Source organism: Heterocephalus glaber, unplaced genomic scaffold, assembly GCF_053883595.1.
Source record: "Heterocephalus glaber isolate CG9 unplaced genomic scaffold, H.glaber_assembly_v1.0 deba00001428, whole genome shotgun sequence".
Lineage (NCBI taxonomy): Eukaryota > Metazoa > Chordata > Mammalia > Rodentia > Bathyergidae > Heterocephalus > Heterocephalus glaber.
Genome location: NW_028258293.1, coordinates 5,260,679 through 5,281,632, shown reverse-complemented (window position 1 = coordinate 5,281,632; position 20,954 = coordinate 5,260,679). Strand labels below are relative to the sequence as shown.

General features: G+C 54.8%; 1 long non-coding RNA gene across 3 annotated transcripts; it reads left to right on the top strand.

Annotated features, from left to right (window-relative positions):
• Positions 1–3,918: 3,918 nt before the first annotated feature.
• Positions 3,919–14,218, top strand: LOC110350575 (uncharacterized). Of its 3 annotated transcripts, XR_015451411.1 has the most exons (4): positions 4,861–6,125; positions 6,581–8,656; positions 8,865–9,610; positions 10,824–14,218. It is a non-coding gene; the product is annotated as an uncharacterized LOC110350575 (long non-coding RNA). The 3 variants fall into 3 exon arrangements; XR_015451410.1 differs by lacking the exon at positions 4,861–6,125 and adding an exon at positions 3,919–4,854 and having other exon boundaries at positions 6,581–9,610; XR_015451409.1 differs by having other exon boundaries at positions 6,581–9,610.
• Positions 14,219–20,954: the final 6,736 nt, after the last annotated feature.

Sequence of the window (20,954 nt, the reverse complement as noted above, 5' to 3'; positions counted from 1 at the left end):
TGCAGAGGGGAGATTCATGATTAAATCTCCCTGTTTGTATTCTACCTTTACATGCAAGATGATCTCATTTTGCTATTACCAGGTCTTAGGATTTCAGTGCTACACACACTTCCTTCCCCAGCCACACCTGCATCTGTTCCTAAATAGACACTGGGGCTGGCAGTGATTCGGAAGACCCTATTCGGGCTACGATAGCCAGAGAGCCACGCTTTGGCGCCTCACTGAATTCCTCTTACTGCACCGAAATGCTTTTACAGCAGTGTGCTGTTATCTCCACTCCTGGCCCTGTGGCCTGGCTTTCAGATAAGCAGGGGACTTTCCATCCATCTCCATTGTGAGCAGGGTAAACACAGCCGCTGTCCGAGCAGGCCCTCTCTCCTTGGAGGCCTCACACAGCCAGATACTGGAGCAGACTGCCTGACACCGCCCTGAAGGATGGCTGAGGGAAGGGCTCGAGTTGCACGGGGTCTGAAGGCCCAAGGGTCCCCGCCGCCACCTGGGCCCTCTGTCATAACTCACCGGGACAGGGCCGTCCACCCCACCTCGGCCAACACCGATGATCGCTGTGCTGGAGACAGAGCCCGCGGCCTTGGATAGTCTGGCGTACTCCTCCTTAGCAGATTAGCCTCAAATCAAACAGGGGCCCCGCCACACCAGCAGGGTTTAAGAGAAATTGGGGGCTTTCCAGGCATCCATGGAAAGTCACTTCCCCACAGTATGAGATAAAGATTCAGGAAGAGGTCGGGTCTCTTGGAAAATTAGGGAACATTTTTAAGGAGGGCGATTGAAAGGTTCGAATGTTTCAAGCAGAGGCCGGGGGAAGATGTTACCTGGATATTACTTTATGCTCTGTCTTAGTTACTGTTCTCGTTGCTGAAACAAAATACCTGATGCCCAAAGTTAAAGGGGAAAGGTTCATTGGGCTCACAGTTTATAGAGCTTTCAGGCACAATCGGCTGGCTCCAAGGCAGGGTGGCTGGCAGAGGGGCGCTGCAGAGGAGAAACAGTTCACAGGGCGGGGAAGACAGCAAGAGCAGCAAAGGGGCCTTCAGCTCTTTCTGCCCCTTTCATCTCATTCAGACACTTAGGGGGGGCTGCACTCATATGCTGGGGCCTAGCACTGCACCTGGAATCAACGACACACTCTGGATTCAGCCTCCTCTGGAGAAAGCCCCACCTAAGACCTCAGGAGGCTTTGGGGGACTTTGAGACATGGCCACAACATCCCGCCCTTCTTACTTCCTGCTCCGTAACGAACTGATGTGGCAGAGCGGGGTAAGGAAATCAGTTGCATAACAGCAGAATGGGAAGAGCGACCTTTCCGTTTCTAAGGAGTGAGAAACTTGTGCCAGCAGATCCCAGCCTTTTGACCAAACGCGAGTCAGTCGCCCTCTCCCGAGTGCTTGAGGGTGACAATCGTGTCCCTCCTGTTGTATCATTATTCATTTTTAAATAACACTCTTGGCCGATTAGGATAAAACTCTCGGCTGCTATGTGGAGCCCCAAAACGCCAAGCAGTAAAGTTTACGTGCACCTAAGTAGTCCTGAATGAACCTGGCGCCCAGGGCTCGCGGGGAGCGCCGGGCTCGCGCACGTGGGGAGCGAACAGCTGCGCGGCTGCCGCACTGGAGGAACTGGAAGCAGATTTAAGGGAATCGGAGGCACGGCCCGCCCAACCGGCCCGACATTCGCCACGTGCGATGCATTCCGCGTTGAGGCCGCCGTGGAGAAACAGAAATGTCGGCCCGGACAACGCATCACGCCTGCCTGGTCTTGGGAGGCCCGTGCAGGTGTTGAGCCGACCCACAGAAAGCAGTAACAACTTGAAAGGCTTATGCTGAGCTCTTCCCTGTGGGCTCCTCATCTCCGCTCCAGGCCCGGGGGACCTGCGTGGAACCGGGAGGTGGGACTCGGAGTCGCCTTCGACGAATTCCAGGAAGGGCAGACAGAGGCCGCGCAGCAGAGTCTGATGGCCTCGCCACACTGCTTCAAATTCCATTTTGTTTTAACAAGTTACGTGGAGGGGAGGAAAACTACGCTCAGAAAATATTCCCGAAAGGAAGGGCTTCCGAAAAGGACTCACGAACACACGGCCAGGCTTCCAATTTCCCTATTTCTTCCTTCACTTCTTTCCCTTGCTTCTATTTGCCTGAATTTCTCCTTTATTATCCAAATCTCGAACTTGCTGGATTTCCACCATAGCACCCTCGAAGAACTGCAGTGTTGCTTTATTGTAATAGTTTAGGCAATGTACAACATTTAGCTCCCTGAAACGTAAGACATACTATTATGGTTTTAATCTTTTCAAATGATTTTTGAAACGTAAATAGCAAAGGGTTTCTTCAAAAATGATAAATTGAGGATTTTTTTCAAAATTAATCTTCATTTTTATTTTTAGTTTCTGGCAAAAGAAAAAGTAGAATATGCTATTAATTTTACACTATGAGATCCTCAGGATTACCAATTTGTCCTCTGTGTTATTCTCTTTCTTTTTCCAGTTTTCACTTTTCGTTTGAACTGCATAATGTTTACGTTCACCCCTGTGCCGAGTCGGTACAGAACATAACACATCTTCATTCCTTTCTTCAGTCCCTTCCATCCCCCCTCCCCACCTTGTTCCCCTTCCTATTTGAGAAAGATCCATCTCCCCACTTTATATTATCTATCTTTTATTTTGTTCTTTATTTATACTTTGGGTTTCTTCTGTAAGAGAAACCATGGAATACAGAAGCTTGTCTGTCTGATTTATTTCACTAAACATTATGGTCTCAAGGTGCATCCATTTTCCTACAAATGACTCAAGTTTAGCCTTATTTAGGGTAGAATAGTACTCCACTGTGTATAAACATTACATTTTTTATGCATTCATCTGTTGATGAACACATAGGCCATTTCAAGATTTAACTATTATGGACTGTGCTATAAACATGGGTTTTCCTCTTAAGTTCCCCTAGGTTTCCTCATGAACACTCACAAAACTGGAAAGTCTCTTCCTTCACATTTTGAGAAATAAACAATGTGTACAGGCTCCAGCAGCCAGGTCTTCTCTCCACCCTCTCTTCTTGCTTCCCAAGTGGAACAGAAGCAGAGAGGAAGAGAGGAGGGCCTGAGAGGACAGGAGCCAGACTCGAACTGTCAGGTGTGCCCAGCCTCTGCCCTCTCGGAAGCCCTCGTGTGTGTCCACAGCCAGCAGGACAGCTGCACTTCGGAGGCGCAGGTGAGGGCTCCCCTCCCGCACCCCGCCAGGCTCCACCACATGCTCGGCTCTCTGATGTCTGACCCGGGCCCTGTGGAGGCTACTTGCACAAGCCTGGTCCTACTGGTGCAGTTGCTCCTCCTCGTCTGCAGGTCCTGTGGACTCGGCAGCCACGGGTTGAAAATATTTGAAAACAGCCCAGGCACAGTTGTGCCCCTGTAATCTCAGCACTGTGGGAGGCAGAGACAGGAGGATTGCAAGTCTGGGCCCAGCCGGGGCAGCTAGTGAGAGCCTGTCACAAGATTAAAATTAAAGGTGTCGGGGGGGGGGGGGGGGTGCTGGGAATGTAGCTCGTGTGAAGGCCTCGGTTCCGTCCCCGTACTGGAAAAATGAAACGATTGTCTGTACTGAATATGTGCAGTTTCTCTTGCCATTTTCCCTTAAATATTGCATTGTGACACACAGGTGTTAGGAGTCATCTAGAAATGATTCAAAGTCCAGGAGAATGGGCGGCCGTGGGCAGGTACTGCAGCATTTTCTAGACTGGACTTGGTACCCAAGGGGGTCCTAGAACTGGTCCCACAGATACCAAGGAGGACACTGTGTCCCCGTCAGTGTGAGAATGGCTTGTGCCTCCTCAGCCCCCCGGGAGTGTTTGTCGATTGTAATTCCTGGCAAGTGTTTGAATTCTCCCAAGTGGCCAGTTTTCTGCACATACCACTGTGCCTATCAGTAAGGTAAGAAGGCTTCATGTGCAAGTGGGAATACAGAGAAACGGACAAAGTGTAAACTAGCACCACTGTTGTAACACACACGTGTGTTCCCACTACTGACTTGCAAGTTCCCCTTCTACAAATCCATCCCGGGGAAGTAAGCCTGTATGCCAACTAGCAAGTTCACCATCACAATCACTGCAACGTTAACTTTAACTTACTTACAGTAAGGCATCAGAAGTCCTAACAATGACAGACTGTTAAGGAGATAATGGTTCATTCACCCACTGGGATGAATGTGTGTTCAAGAAATGAGAAATAATGAAAGAGAAGTCTACAGCCCTGGAAAGGTAATGTTATAGTTAGAAGTAAAAGATATGGCCTACCTATTACAATCTAGGGTGTAAAACAAAAGGAATAGATTTTCTCCATAGAAAGTATGCACAAGAACACGTGATTATTTTTAATTAGAGTGACTATGAAAGTTTAAAAGATAAATAAATCAAACCCTGCAAAGTCGGGCAGACGCTGGATCTTAATAAGAACATGACACATTGCCCGGGGCAAGCTTCCCTCCCTGAACGCAGCAATCAGGAACCCAGCCAGCAGCTCAATGTGTCATAGTTTGCACAGCCACTGAGACTGTCGGCGTTGGCGGTGGGACAAGCCAGACACGAAGCGCCAAGATAACCCCAGCACATGAGCAGTGATTGTCCTTACCTCAGCTAATGCACTTTTAAAAGAACTGAAACTTTTACGGCTTGTTTTCAGAACTCCCCCTTTCCCCGCACCCCTCTGGCCACCCACGTGGTCCAAACAGTCCTGTCACAGAGAGGTGAAGAAGTCCTCTTATGTCCTGCGCCTCCTTTGGACAGAACTGGTGCAGACCACATTCATCAAGCAGAAAAACCTCGGCTAGGAGATCCTCGAAACACACAGAGAAAGGTAAACAGATGACGGAGTTACACTTTCTGAGACAGTTCAACTCCCCAAGGGCTTTTAAAGCCATTTTAGGTCATGATTGGGTAGCTCCCTAGATTTGCGACTCAGACACACACACACGCACACGCACACACGCACACACACATGCACACACGCGCACATATGCACACGCACACACATATATGCACGCACACATATGCGCACGCACACACACGCACACACGCACGCACACCCTCGGGAGGAAGGTGGGATCCTGAGCCCGGAAGAGGCGGGGCCTAGGAGACAGCTGGCTGCTTTCTGGGGACTGACGGATCTGGAGGGAAATCGGCCTGGCTTCTGAATATAAACAGGAATTAGCAAAGTAGAAGTAGAACAAATAAGCACAATGATTGAGAGGCCGGGCAAGGAGGAGAGAGCCCAGGCCCGGCCCTCCCTGCCCACGGCTCAGGCTCCTTCTGGGCCCCACGGTGCGCTTGGGCCCGGGGGAGAACCTAGGGGAAGCGGACGGCGTTAAGTGAGGGGGACTCGGGGCTCGCTCGCGGGGGCCTGGGAACTTTCCAGGGCTGCCTTTTCATTCTGGAAACCCGTGTGGCATCCAGCGAGCAAAGCAGGGACAACGGCTGAGCCCGCACCGCGTCTCCGTCCAGCGAGAGGCCGAGGTTGTTCCTGCTGCCCGAGGAAGGCGGCGAGCGGCCCTGCTGTCCGCTCCGAGAGCCCCCGCCCGGCGCCCTTGGGGGCCTGCCTTCGACCGTCAGGGTGGCTCTGGCACCGCAGCTCAGCGCTCTCCAGGCCATCAGAAACGCCCTCGGCTGAGGTCTGAGGGATCTGGAGGCACAGATTGTAAGGACAGAGCAAGGAGGGGGCTAACGGGACCGAGAGCTGCCAGTCAGAGAGGAGCTCTTGCCTCCCTCCAGAAGGGCTCGCGGGAGCTGCTGGAGCTCCGTCACGAGCCACCGTCGTTTGGAAAAGCAAAGCTCACTGATGTTCAGGGCCTGACACTTCTTAGCGTGACCCAGTCCTCCCTGAAAACTAGAGGAGGCGGAGACGGGCGCCTCCTGTGTCCTTGCCCAGCTTGCCTGATGGCGCTCTCTCTCTCTCTCTCTCTCTCTCTCTCTCTCTCTCACACACACACACACACACACACACACACACAGCCACGACTAAAGCAAAGTGACATGCAGCCTTCCTGAAGCAAAAGGCTCGCTGGCCTGGAAGGAATCGCAGACACCGAGGCCCCAATCTGTTAGATTCGGTTTCATCTCGGATCCTTCCGGGTGAGTGGAGATCAGGCTGTGCAAAGATCGCCCTCGAGTGGGTGGCTCGGTGTCCCCACCCAAGGGTCGAGGGCGGCAGCACACGAGGCCCCCCACACACCAGGCGAGGTGGGCGTCGGGGGAGGACACAGAAGCAGCCACAGACCCAGACCCGAGCCCCTCGGGGAGGCCTCAAGAGCCAGAGGCCACAGCAGGCCTCAGAGAGGAGGAGGACAGGACAGCCCAGGCTCTGCAGTGTCTCAGTGAGGCTGGGCCGAAGAGGCCAGAGGGAGGTTGTCCTGGGGACGCTGGCCAGGGCTGGCCAGGGCTCCTCCGGGACTCTAAGTTACTTTGACACCCCGAAAGTTCTGTGTGCTGAGAAGATGACTGAGCATTTTCTCTAGGAGGTTTTCAGTTAGTAGTCAATTCCTCAAGGTAAAATTTTAGAAACACTGTTTTCTCTTTCGCCTCACCAGGGCCTGGTGGCGCACACCCGTGATCCCAGCACTCTTCGAAGCTGAGGGAGGAGGATCTCAGGTTTGAGCCACAAGCCGGGCAATTTAGTGACTTAGCAAGATGCTGTCTCAAAATGAAAAAGGGCTGGAGGCGTAGCTCAGTGCGAAGGCCCTGAGTTCAAGCCACATTACCCTCCCCCTAAAAAAATTCTTCCAGGGTTTTATATTCAGCTTACAAATCTTATTTTTTTTCTACCTATAAGTAGAGCAAATTGCAGCTATCTCTTTTTAGTCCCTTTCAAAGAAACATTAGCCAATACTTGGTTACATTTGTAACCTTAGGAAATTAAGTCTTCAAATAGTTTAAAGTGTGTGTGTGTGTGTGTGTGTGTGTGTGTGTGTGTCTGTGGTGTGTGTGGTGCTGGGAATCTAACCCAGGGCCTCAGGCTCACCACACAAGGAAGTGCTGTACCACTGAGCTACACCCCCAAACTTCACTTTTGTTTTAAGGGCATCAATTATCTGATCAACAAAGCATTTAACCTAATAAATTATGCCTCTAAATACAATGGACATGAATATCCACTTGGCTGTATCTCGATAGTATGGCCATGATACATTTTAAATTAGAAAAACATGAATCTCATTTTAATAGATCAAGTTTTGTTAAATATTACCAGTATGCAGGAATACCAAACATGGCCTGCTCAACACAAAAATATTAATGTGATGGCTTTAATTATTTTAAACCTTTGTGTATGTCATCTAAGATGTCCCACAGACTAAAGGTATTTACCCAGGGAAGGGGCTGACCAGAAGCCTTGCTTACTGTAATCATCTGGTCCAGAACTGTTTGGTTGGGCAGAAGTTCTGAAGAGGAGGGCTTCCTGGGTGCTGCCTCTTACAACAACTGAGCAAAGTATTATATCATCCAAGGAAGCCTGGGATCGTCCACTCAGCGTCCCCGAGTCACGGGCTGCCAGAGGTCTGGGTGGTTTGGCGGTGGCAAGCTGAATGGACTCCTAGTGGCCACGTAACTTGGACAGGGATGGAGTCACATCTCCAGGCTTGAGCTGACAGTGGTCTGAATCGCACTGCCACTTGATTTCCCGATCGGACCCCTTCTTTGGCCCCTAGGACCTGTAAATGTCTCTACCACTGTAAGTCACAGGTTTTGCATCCAACAGAATCCAAAGATACATGCTCATATCTAAGCTACTTGAGCCTTTGTGGAATCCTACCTTCTTTGGCTACTGAAGGTTGGGCACCTCTCGTGACTTTAACTTATAGTCCCAAGGTATCGAGTCAGTCTACACACACCCCTCTCTGAGCCCCTATCCTCAGTGTCATGGAGTTGCTGAGAACTGTGAGAAAATGTGCATGAAATCACTCGTGAACCACGAAGGACTACACAAACATTAGTGCCTTGCATGGAGGGAAGCGTGGAAGAGGTATTTAGTGATAGAGATAGATAGGTAGGTAGATAAATGATCGATAGATAATAGACAGGAGAGAGAAGAAAGAGAGGATGTTGGTTTTCGTGAACCCAGAGAATGTGGCAATGAAGGATCACTTCTGGCAAGGCACTGAAGCAAATCGCACCGCCGACTGGACTGCGATCCACCCTGACCAATGGGCAGGACCCTTGCAGGCCCCATGGAGAGCTGTGCAGAAGCCACTCAGCATGCAGCTGCCCGGGCTTGGCGGGGCAGGCAGGAGCCTTCCGCCCTCCCGGCCCCTTGCACGCTCCTCCTGCCTGCCCTCCCGCACAGTTCTGCCCACCTGTCCTTACTGCTTAGCCTTGGCTCTGCCTTTAGAAAACCCTAATGGGTGCGGAGGGGAGCCAAGTGCTGGCTTCTGACGGGGTGACACCCTTGTCCAAACTGTGGCCCCGAACCTGTCCCACATGAGGTGTCCGTGATCTCAGAGGCAAGGACCTTTTCGGGAGATCAACCTGGAGCCTCCACCCACAAGTTAGGAGGCCCGGAGCACTCAGCCTCCAGCGCTGCTGGTTCCAGGACCCAGCTCCCCTCCATTGCTTCAGCCTCGAAGCAAATTACAATATGAATATACACCAGAAGAGTTTTTAAAACGAAGGTATGTGTTAAAGGCTTGTATTTAACAAAATTATACTTTGGGCGCTCAAAAACGCAATGTCGTGCAATTCTGTTGTTCAGAGATCAATTGCAAAATGTACAGAATAAGAACTCACAGCATCCCATTGGGACTGGGGCTCGGAAATCATGTGTCAGCTTAAACATGTACTCTCAGGTCCTGCTTTTTCACCCCTATTTGTGCCTTTCAGATAACACACAAAGAAAAAAGCCTCACTTGGAAAGCTTTTGGGTTCTATCACCAGAACCCACGGCCAAATGACCTCCCTGGATCACAAGGTCCCCGGCTCTAAGGGCGAGACTGTATGTCACGCAGCCAGTCACTCCACAGCAAGTCTGCATCCATCTCCACTGCAGGCTATGCTCCTCCAGTCCTGCAGTGTGGCGTCCACGCCCGGCACAGAGGTCATGGCCAGGGCTTCATGGGGCCCGGGAGGAAGACTGCAGGCTCGCCTTTAGGGTGACCTGTCCGGGGGCTGCTGTCATGCTGGGGACGCTGAGTTACTCACCAGGAAGTCACCTCTGCGGGACTCAGACTGCTCAGGGAGGGCCTGGGCCTGGCCTCCGATGGCAGCTGCCCCGAGCACACTTCCGGGAAGCCACTCCTGGGACATCCTTACTTCCTGCTCTCTGCCCAGAGTCTGGAAGGAAGATGAGGCCTCCTCGGTGGCAGCATCCAGCTGTGCCTCCCTCTTTCCTGGCCTTCAGCCTGCCTCACCCCTTCCACAGACTCTTCCCTCCTCCGGCCTGGGGTCTTGGTTCCCAGAGCGGGAAGGACCCGGCCCTGCCCACCAGCCTCCTGGCTCCACACCCATCGCTGGGTCTTCCGCAGATTGTCTTCATCCCCTGGCACAATTGGAGTTCCAGAGAGAGCAAACCGTCTGGGGAGCACTGCGTGGAGCCCCGGACTTCAGGCCCCGGCAAAGGGGAGTGCTCAGTAAGTGTTGCTTGAAAGAATGGAATCGGTCCAGGTTCATTTACAGCCCCTCATGGAAGTGTACTGGGTCTCAGGGAGTGTGCCTGGCACAGATCACAGATGCAGGCATTCGTGAAAAGTGGTTTCGTGCCACTTCCTGCCTGCAGTACCCCCCCCCTCCCCGGGCCGGGTGTCCCTGGGGAGGGTGGGGACACTCGGACTGCAAGGCCGCAGGGCTTGCCTGGCCTTGACTTGGTCGCCTGATCTGGCCTGCCCAGGCCCTTGAATCTGCACAGCAAAGCAGCTGCTGCCTGCTGTGTGGCCGGACAAAACAGATGCACGCCCGCACTCACACGCGGTGCCCTGGAAATCTAGCTCCCTGGGCGCAGCTGGCTTGCCCTGGTTTGCCAGGCCCACGTTACTCCGAAGCTCGCGGTCTGGCAGAGCAGAATGCGCCCTTTATTCTGTCACGGTCCCTGCTCCAAAGGCCCTCACACCAGCCGCGCCTGCTCCAGGGGCTGTGTTTACAGACCGAGAGCAAAGCTGTAAAACTGATGACCTTGCTGCTTCTGGAATCCCATAAAGAGCTTCCAGGCGGCTCCTCCCAGAGCCCGCAGCCAGGGCCTGCTGCAGGAGCCTGGAGCCGGCAGGGGAGGGGGCACCCAGCAGGGCAATCCGGCCACTCAGCCGCTCCCTCTCGGAGCTCCGTGGGCTGGGTCTAGCCCTGGGAACCGGAACCGGAACCGGAGGGGGACAGGGGTGGAGACACTGTCGCGTGGTAACTCGAGGTTCACGAGCAGCTCTGCGCTTGCGTGCAGCCTCTGCAGTGGAGCTGAGGAAGGACCGTGGGGCTTCCGGGGCTCCCTGTGCCAGGGCGAGGAGGAGGCAGCCAGGAAGGGGCAGGGACAGCCAGGAACCCAGGCGCAGGGCCGGCGGGCGTGGGGGACCTGGGAGGCCCTGAAGGGCTGAGCATGGGCGCGGTCAGCAGAGCTGCAGGCCGTGCACTGCCCGTGGACGAGTGTGGACGTAGAGCCGCCCGAGCACGCTCACTGCAAAGAACCCCATGAAACCATGCCTGGTGTGGTCTGCCTGGCCCTATCATCTGCCTTTTATTTCGCTCTTTAATTTATACACATTTTGGGTTTCTCACGTAGGAGAGACCATGCAAATCTTTTAGCCTGTTGCCTGATTTCTTTTAGCATTGTGGTCTCAAGGTGCGTCCATTTTCCTACAGATGACCTGAGTCTATCCTTGTTCGTGGCAGAGTAGTGCTCCACTGCATCTAAGCACTACATCCTCTTTATGCATTCATCTGTCGGTGGACACCTATACGGCAGGAAGAGAGATCTTTCGCAAATGAGGAGAGAACCAAGAGATGAAGAAGAGGGGAGGGGAGAGAGGAGGGGCGGAAGGTGTGTGATGCACACGGGCCAGCACCCCACAGTGAACGCAACCACGCACTCAAACATGGACTGAAAAAATAAAAGTTTGAAATGAGCCACAAAGACTCCCGACCCGACCCGCGGGCCGTGTGACCGTCAGTGCGTGTTGCAATTGGCCCTGAGTCTGGGGCCGACGTGCAGCTGTCCCTCACAGATGTACTCCCCCCCCCCACATCACTCCATCCTGCCTGCCAGGGACCAGCCTCTGGGTGACACAGCCGGCATCAGGGAGGAGGTGTCAGCGGCGGCCGGAAGAAAGCTGAGATCCTACTTCCCTCCAAATGGGAGTGGGTGTTGCTATCCAGGAGGTCTTTAGCTGCTCCCGAAGTATCGCAGGTGATGATGGGCCAGAAGAGAACATTTTTTAACCCTCAGGGTAGGTCTGACATAAGGCAGGGGGGCAGACTACACGGTCCTCGTGTTAAAGTTTTTAGTTTGCTTGGAAATAACCACCCAGCACGATCTCCTGAGCACTCACTCCAAGCAGAGTGTTGGTCCAGCCCGGGGCTTGGTCATCCCTGAGCCAGGGCCGGTGCTTCAGGGGACAGCCACCAGCACCCTCCACAGAGAAGCTGAGACTCGGAGTCCCACGGCCGGCCAGCAGGGGGCAGGAGTCCACAGCAGGCGCCCCAGCTCCAGATCCAGGTGCTTAAACACTGTGCCGTTCATTTTGGTGAGCGAGGAGGAGGAGGAAATGTTCCCCATACTCCCAACACCTGGGAGCGACCACAAATAATTCTGATGTTTTTCGTAACAACACAGAGCTCACACTACACACACAAATGTGTGTCCTGCGCCTGTGTTTCTCAGTCGACACGCTATGGGTGTCTTCTGCAAGCGCCGGAAGCAGGCAGGCCACCCTCAGGATGTGCTTCGAGTCCCAGGTCCTCCCCTGCAGCAGACAACTGCAGGCGCTGTGCAGAGCGATCCTGAGTCCAGCTGCCCATCGGGGTGGGTACACAGGGCTCTTCCCGTGTTTGGGATTTTTGAGTTGCAGTGGATCCCACCTGGCGTTGTGGCCAGAACAGAGGGTGCAGAGCCCCCAGGAGGCTCGGAAGCCGGAGGGAGGGGACCCGCTGTCTGGAGCCAGGTGCCCCTCAGCGACATCCCTCCTGATCAGGCGCTTCACAAAGACAAGAGGACTACTTGCTTTCAGAAGGCTGGGATTCTGTTGTCTTCAGTAGCGGAGCCTTCTTCCGGAAGCTGTAAAATTTCAAACCTAATGCCTGGTAAACTCCTCTAGTGCTTGCGTTTCTTAAACTGCCTCAAGGCTGTAGCCGCAGCCCTTTGCGTTTTTTATTGTTTCTTTCGGAGCTGTGCGTTTGTGAGTCCTTGTGTGCAGTGTGTCAGGATCACGCTCATCCCAGGGAGTCGGTCCATGCGTGGAACCCACCCTAATCCCCTCTGCGTCCGCCCCCTCTCTCTGTCTCTCACTCCCCATCCCTTTCCCAGAAGACCTGTCTCTCTGCGTCCCACTCTCTGGCTTGCATTTTGCTCTGCTAAGCCGACCTCTCCTGGCCACCTGCCTCTTGGTTCTCACTGGGCTCCACCATGCCCCCCATTTCTCTAGATCCTCAAAGGAACAAAAAAGTCCTTAATCCCATAAACACAAAACTATACTTTTTTAGGAAAAATAATTGAAACGAATTTTTTTCCACTGTGATGGCTAAATGACCCAGGAAGAGCAGGTGGCTTTCCGTCTTCTGCTGCTGAGCCTCAAGTCAGGGTGGCCGAGCTGGACGTTAGCTTGGGAAAGGCCAGGCCTGACCATGGCACTGCCAGCATGCACCAGACACAAGCTGTGTACTGTGCACAGAGCTCAGTACCCAACCCTGCTCTGGGGCTCCAGGGACCCCTGGGAGGCAAGGGACCCTAAGAAGAGACAGCCAGAGAGAAAGACGGCCATGCAGCCACTCCTCTCCTCCCTGTAGTCCACAGATTAATGGTGCCCCGAAGACATCCTCATTCTGAGCCCTGGGACCCGGATGTGCCACCTGACATGGCGAAAGGAGGATGCAAGTGTTATTAAATTGAGAGCCTCGAGACTGGGTGACTTGGGATTATCCAAGTGAGTCCAGTCTCATCACATGGATCCGGAACAGTGAAGAGCACCCAGCTGCTCAGGAGGCTGAGGCAGGAGGATCTCTTGAACCTAGGTACTGGAGACCAGACTGGCAGCATAGTGAGACGCCCCCTTCAACTACACAATGCATCACAGGCCTGAAGACCTTTCTCGAATTCACCTCTGTCTCTGGCTTTCATTTTGGGTGGTGATGTGTCTGTGTAATACCATGCTGGACTCACTCTCTACGGGTATGGAATGAGCCCTTCCCAGCCTCTGATGGAGGAAGGTGTGGTCACCTGGGAAGGGCTAAGAGAGAGCTGCTGGATCTGAAGAGGGGAAAGAGTTGGGAGCAAAGCTCACAAGCCCAAAACTGGGAAGACAGAGGCTCGGCTCCACCACACACCCCGAGAGGAGCCGCCAGCATCGCCACTGCCACTGGGGAGACCCACTTGCCTGCCAAGCTGTAAAACCACAGCGAATGAGTCCGAGCAGCTTCATGGCACTGAAGTTGTGCTGATTTCCTACCGCACGACAGCGGCTCTGCCTCCACTCTCCACCTGCACGGCCATCAGAGTGGCGTTGCACTGAGAAGCCAGAGGGACTCCTCCTGTACAGAGTGTTGGCTGCTACTTCTATGCTTCTTTTCTTCCCAGAAGAAAAACACCTGTTTTCTCATGGTTGTGCAGTGACAGGAGAACCAGCCTAGTGCTCACTCTGCTACAGCCCTGCTGAGCACTCAGAGGTCTCTTCCAAGCCAGCTCTTCCTCGAGATCCAGTAGTAAAGATTCAGGGGGAAACGGTCACTCAGCCATTCAACAAAAACCCACCAGAATGGCTCAGACACTGTACCAGGCACTGGCAATGAAGAGGTCTATGCAACCTAATCCCACTGCTGGGCAAGTCAGGCAGATACCAAACACTGACTGGAGCCACGATATGCAGGATGGGAAAGATCACAGAGCAAATCCCCAGCCCAGTCTGGAGGGGAAGGAGAGCTTTCTAGAGGAAATTACATCTAAGCTGAAGCCCCAGGATTGGGGAAATCTGGCTAAGCAAAGAAGGGAAAGAATAGCAATGCAAAGTGTAGAGAGAAGAAAAACATGGATGGTATGGATAGATGGACAGATGGGTGGGTGGATGGGTGGACAGGTGGAGGGATGGGTGGATGGATGGGTGGGTGGATGGGTGGATGGACAGGTGGATGGGTGGATGGGTGGACAGGTGGAGGGATGGGTGGATGGATGGGTGGGTGGATGGGTGGATGGACAGGTGGATGGGTGGATGGGTGGATGGACGGGTGGATGGACGGGTGGATGGGTGGATGGGTGGATCGGTGGGTGGGTGGATGGGTGGGTGGATGGGTGGGTGGATGGGTGGATCGGTGGGTGGGTGGATGGGTGGATGGATAGGTGGATGGGTGGATGGATAGGTGGATGGGTGGGTGGGTGGTTAAAGGAAGAAGGGAAGGGAAGGGGAGGGAAGGGGAGGGGGCATTTCAAGGTGAAGACATGAGGCTGGAGGTGTGAGCCTGGTGGGCCCTAAGGGCCTGATTGTCTAAGTTTAAAGCTCACGTGAGTTTACCATCCATGAATGTCCATGGCCTCGTGACCCCTGGAAGCCACATTTTACCTGAACTGATGCAGAGAGATACCAAGCACAAGACTAGGACCGTAGATGGACCCGATAAATGTCCACTGATTCCAAGTGCAGTGTGGCAGCTCATGCAATCCAAGTGTGAACACAAGGCAATAGAAGCAAGAAGGAAGAACCATCCAGCTCTGCCCAGAGGGGACAGGACTATTCACAAAGCAGGCAAAGCTGACAGGGCCTTGAAGGGCATGGAAAGTGACTTCCTATACCACACACCAACAGTCTTGGGAATCCATCACAGGCCTGAAGACCTTTCTCAAATTCACCTCTGTCTCTGGCTTTCATATTGGGTGGTGATGTGTCTGTGTAGTACCATGCTGGACTCACTCTCTACGGGTATGTAGCAGAAACCATTCCTCTGCCCCCAGCAACCTTCTGCCTGGCCAACAGAACCTCAGTCTGAGTCACCACTGGTTGAAGGCAGCCATAGCTATTGCATTAACCTTTGCCAGACACTTGTTTTCCCAGGATTCCTTGCTGCTATGGATGGCCATGTGGTCCAATTCTGATCAACACTCTTATCAATTAGATAGAAAAGTTAGGTGGGACTAGGTTTCTAGAGCATTTGTGTTTCTTGATTGATACAATGATCCCTGAAAAGGATCCTCTGTCATTCTACCTTCCCATCCCTGCTACCTTTCTACTTTGAATACAGTTGTGACTTCTGGAAATGTGGCAGCCCCTTGGCAGATGTGAGGCAACCCATAGAAGACTCAATGACTTACCTGAGGAGAGAAAATGCCTGGTAACCCAATGAGACTGTGAGTGAGTCTTCAACTTGAGACTTTTTACCTCCAACTTCCTGTTTTGTGACATAAACATCCCATAGCTTAGGCTACTATGAATCAGGTCTTGTTACTTGCAGTCAAATAAATCCTCAATTATATAGAGGCTTCCAAAATGAGGACAATTTTCCTTCTCACTGCAGTTATGAAGCTCTGACAACCACCACACGAAGATGGCAGATAGGGCTCCCCCAGCCCTGGCCCATAAAACCTTCTCCCCCTGGCCTTTTCTTCCCCACAACGACCTGCTCCTGACTGGAAGGAGAAATGTGCTGCTCTACTCTCATGGCCCCAGACGTCACCCACTGCCTCACGGCCCTTCCACCTGGCCAGACCTTGCTCACGGAGGTGCACGGAGGCCGGGCCGGTTGGGGAAGCTGAACTCGTCAAAGCCCAGAGTCAGACTCCCCTTGGCAACTGCGAAGCTAAGCTGTCACCAGCCCTGTCAACAGTGCAGAAAGAGCTGTCTACTGCCAGACCTCACGAGTCACAGTCTAAACATCCTGCAGTCCCTCCCGGCAGGTCTGACCCGGCCCGGGCTCAGGGAGAGGGCTTCCCACCCAGCACCACTTCAGCACAACAGCCTCTGGGCTCTGGGCTGGCTGATCTCAGGCTGCCCAAGTGGCCGTGTTATTGGCGACCGTGATTCATTCCATCTGGACGGTGTGCAGAGGGGTGCTGAGGACCAGACGCCAAGCAGGCCGGCCCGGTTGAGCGCTGCCTGGCTGTACACCATGCAGTGTCCCCAACCCTGGCGCGACGTCTCCGCCTCCGGGTGCCCCTGCCTGAACAGGCAAACCTCAGAGCACATAGCCCACTGCTCTACCCAGCCGGGTTTGCCGGGTGCTGAGGGAGAAGAGGGAAGAGAAGATGGTTCGTTTTCAGGGATAAACGTGAGCTGTGCACCAGACTCGTTCCCCTTTGTTTGAAACTTCCACTTGTTCCTAGCATCATTTCTGTTCTGTGCTAGGCCACGGTGAGGAGGAATGTTCCCTTGGAGTGAGGAAATCCCCAAGTGTGCTTGCTGGCACACTTCTGGGAAAGCCCACTCCCTCCCGATTCCTTGCAAGTGTGACAGTGTCGCGTGACTTCCTTCCGGAAGTCTGCCCTGCATCCTTCAACAGTGCTGTCCTCGTCAGTCCAGTGACACTTGCTGCTGCCACCAGGGGGGCAGTCCTGTCACTCTGAGCGAATGGCAGGTCTCTGAGAGAAGGGTCTAGCTCACGTCATGAAGGTCAGAGAATCCTCTGGCATGGAGTAGGCACCTGAAGAGATGTATGGGGTAAATGAAGTGGAGGAAGAGACCCTCCATACCCTCCTGCACTGGGCCTGCAACCCCCACAGAGGGGCTCAGTGTCCTGTCAGTGTGGGCCATGACCGACTCCATACCTCCAGGACATGGTCCAATTCCCCATCAAAAGGGCTCTCACTTCCTGCCGACCTCCGAGCGGCCTGTGGAGCAGAGCCTGGGTGCTCCATTTCCATGACCCCCCGAAAGGCCTTGAGTGAGGGCTTTAGGGGCCCTGGGGACAGGCGGGCTCCCTGCAGAGCCCTGAGCGAGGTGCAGGCGGGAGTCGGTGCACATTGGAGTGGAAGGCGCCTGGGGGTGCACTGGCCCATGGCACGGGAGGGTAAAGCTTCAACAATCTGTCCTACACCCCACGAGACACTGCAGGGGTCACGTCTGCGGGGACCCTGCACGGTGCCACCCGAGGGTCCTCAGGGAGCTGCCTCGGCGTCAGGGGAGGAAGGGACGCGGCTCTCTGCTGAGGTCACCAAGCAGAGCAAGGGCAGCCAGCGACAGGCCGACAGGAATGCTGGGAAGAGGACGCCACGGAGCCGGCCGGTGTGAGGGCCCGGCCTGCCTGCTCCTTGGCTGTGTAGCCCATGCTGAGCCCTCCCACAGCGCTGGGGTCCTCATCAGTGACAGAGAGAAGCAGACCCCAGTGGCACGGCTTGCTGTGGAGAGCCGGCGGAGCGTTGCCCGCAGCAAGTGGCCCACCAGGCGTCTCACGCTGATCACAAGTCCGTTTCCCTTCCTAGGAAAGGCGCATGGCTCCCCTGCTCGCCTGCAGCCCACTCTTGTGGCCGGGAATCCCCGGTTCCGTCTTCCAAAGCCCGCGACACCACCTGCTCTACCTGATGCCGCCTCTCACACCCCACGCACCGCTTCTCCCTGAATTCAGAGCCTCAGCGCCCACCTGGGGCCCCCAGAACTTGGATTCTGGTGATTCCAAGATCCAGGCCAGCTCTGAGGAGTTTACAGAGTCCAGCCCCCATCTGACAACTGGCAGCCCTTGTGGGGCTCCGGGACTGTCCCCCGGCTCCCTGGGCGGCTGCTTCCTGCATACAAAGCCCTCGTCAGGACTTCGGGTCCCCGGCTCAGACGCCTAGCGCAGACAGTGCCTGGGAAAGCATGTGATGTCCACTGGTGTCCGGGAAGCAGCCAGGATCCTTCCCCGTGCGAGAAATGCTGCCCGCGTCAGACCAACGCGCATGGACACCGCTCACTGCAGTAGACCAGCGCAAGTGTGCTAGGGAACCCGAGAAGCACTTTGCTCACACAGTGCAGGGGGCTGGGAATCGGGGCGTAACCTCCCCAACCCATTCCAGGGTCCAAGCAGCACAGGATCAATTCGTGTCCCTAGGTCCCCAGTAAAGGGAAGAGGGGACTTGGGCAGCGCCCCCGGCCACTTGTCGCCGGGGCCGTCGCCTCTTTCCGGTGAGCTGCGTCACTGGGTGGACTCATACCTCTCAAAGGCAGCCACACACGGGCCTCAGACCACCGTCGCCAAACCCGGCCCTCCGCAGCTTCCTTTCCAACAGCAGCCAGAAAATGCTCGGGTCCCCGGTGGAGGGACCATTGCCACGGAGACGGAACATCTCCCTCTGGGTGCTCCACCCTCCACTCCCCCCTGAAGGCCCTGGGGCCTCCCCTCTTCTCCCGAAGTCGCCACTGCCACAAAGAATTCACCGGAGCGCCCTCCTTGTCTAAACCCACATTGACCTCTTTGCTCAAGAGCTGCTTGGGACCTGGCAGGCTGAAAGCATTTCAGGGTCCGTCTGGGGAACAGGTGCGCCCGACATCCATCGTGTGCCTTTGGACAGTGCACAGTCCCTGTCCCCGAGCAGGGCAGGGTTTGTGTTGATTCACTCTTCAGTGAATATTTACTGGCTTCTGATGCCAAGGACCACGGTGTGTGCTGGAGACACCATAATTACAAGAACCCCCTGCCTGGCTTCATCGCACCGCTTGTCGGGCGATCGGTTCCCACATCACACTGTTTACCTTCCGTACAGCAGTGCAGCGGATCCCCACCCACCCTTACAGAATGTGCTGTCACCATGCCCATTTCACAGATGAGAAGAGGGAGGCGCAAAGGGACAAGCCACCTGCCCCAGAGCACACACCCCAGGTGAGACTGGAATCCAGCGTCTCCCACTCCTTATTACCAGTTCCCTGAAGGCAGGAGCTGGCTCTTTCTTTTTTTGAGTATTTGTTTGTTTTCTGTTTTGTGTTGGGGTTTTTTTGTTTGTTTTTGAGACAAGGCCTCACTCTGTAGTTCCGCCTGGCCTTGAGCTCAGCCTCAAACTAGCCCAGATCCTCCTGCCTCAGCCTCCTACGTGCTGAGATTACAGGCATGCACTGCACTTGCTGGTGCTGAGCCAGGACCATGACAGATGTGCAGAGCTGACTTCCTCGCCTCCCAGCCTCCTGTCCTGGTCCCCACCTCCTAGCGGCAGTGGCTGCTCCCTGGGCGGCCAGGTCCAGAGCTCAGGCTTCCAGCACCCTGCACACAGGGGACCACGAGGTCACCTCCGAACTGCTGCTCCCCTCCCTCAGGTGACTTCAGCTGCAGGAAGCAGCACTGCTCACCTCGGGACTTGGCCCTGGCTGGGAGATGCGGAGAGGAACAAGTGGCGATGTGGCCCCCCCGAGTGTGGCACAAGGCAAGGCCTGCTCCCTGCCGCAGGAGGTCCCGTGTGTGCCTGAGCCCAGAATCTGTGCCCTCTCCGCCTTTCTCCTCTTGGTGCACGCCTGTGATCCCAGCACTCAGGAGGCTGAGGCAGGAAGATTGCAGTGAGTTCAAGGCCAGCCTGAATTATATAGTGAGACCCCGTCTTAAAAAAACCCAAAGAGAAAGAAAGAAAGAAAGAAAGAAAGAAAGAAAGAAAGAAAGAAAGAAAGAAAGAAAGAAAGAAAGAAAGAAAAAGAAAAGAAAGGGAAGAATAGAAGAACAAAGGTGAAGGATGAGGCAAGAGTTAGGACCAGGACGGTTTACAGAAAGGTAAAGGAAATCAGGGACCTGGGTTTCTCCTCCACCTCCAACCTGCGAAACCAATGCTGAGGTTGCCCTCGAGCTCCCGCCCCTGGGTGCGGTCCTCGTCCCTCCTGGAGCTGAGCCGAAGCAGGAGCAGCCAGACTGCGGAGGGGCAGCAGAGGAAGCCAGAGGCACTGTGATTGCTCCTGAGCCTCGGGGATGGGCCGCTCCCGGCACTTCAGGAAGTACTTGCTCCAAGAGCCCCTTCCGGCCATTGTCATCCAGCTGAGGACTCCGGCCCGGCCTGGGGACAGCTGCCCTCCGAGCGAGGCCAATGGTCTGCAGGACGCTGGGCAGGAGGTGGCGGAGTGGGGGCACCTGAGAGGGCAGGCGGCCGTCTGTCCTCCTCAAGGCCGCTGCCTGTCCCTCCGGCCACGCAGGCACCAGCCCAGGTCAGCCCGCTGCTGCTAGTGACCCCAGAGGGCCTTGGGGAGCCCGCGCCCCTCTGCGGCTGCTCTTCCTCTTCCCCTTCCTGGAGGAGCCCGAAGGCCACAGCGGAGGTCCAAGGCCAAGATAAGCCAGGATCGATGGTCTGTCAGGGAGCTTCCTCCCTCCCGGCAGCAGCTGGACAGAGTGGCAGGGTGGCCAGGCTCAGCAGCAGATTTCCCTGTGCCCAGGCACGGAGCCGCCCCGGCCTGCATTCTCCTAGCGGCTCAGCCAGCCCAGGGCTCCTGGGTGAACCAAGAAAGCAGACACGGAAAGCAGGGCCTCAGAGCAGGGCCAGGCTTCCGGATCAGCACCGCAAGTCCATGCCAAGACGGCAAGCCGCTGGGTGTGCTGGTGCAGGACCGTCCTCCCAGCACTGTGGGAGGCTGACGCAGGAGAATCTTCCAGCCTGAGCTACATAGGGAGACCCTGTATCAATAAAAACAAAAACAAAACCAAACAAAAGGAAAGACGATGTGAGGCATCGCCTTGCCTCTGCTGTGAGCAGCCAGTATGAACCTGGACCACACTGTGTCCCTGGTCTGTAAAAGGAGGAGATAAAATCCATCTGGCTTCGGAAGGGACCCTCCGGACCTTGGCGATCCAGCATCCCAGGGCCAGCTGCCGTGTCTGGAGCTCTTCCTCACACAGATGCCGTGGACTGTATGTCCTCAG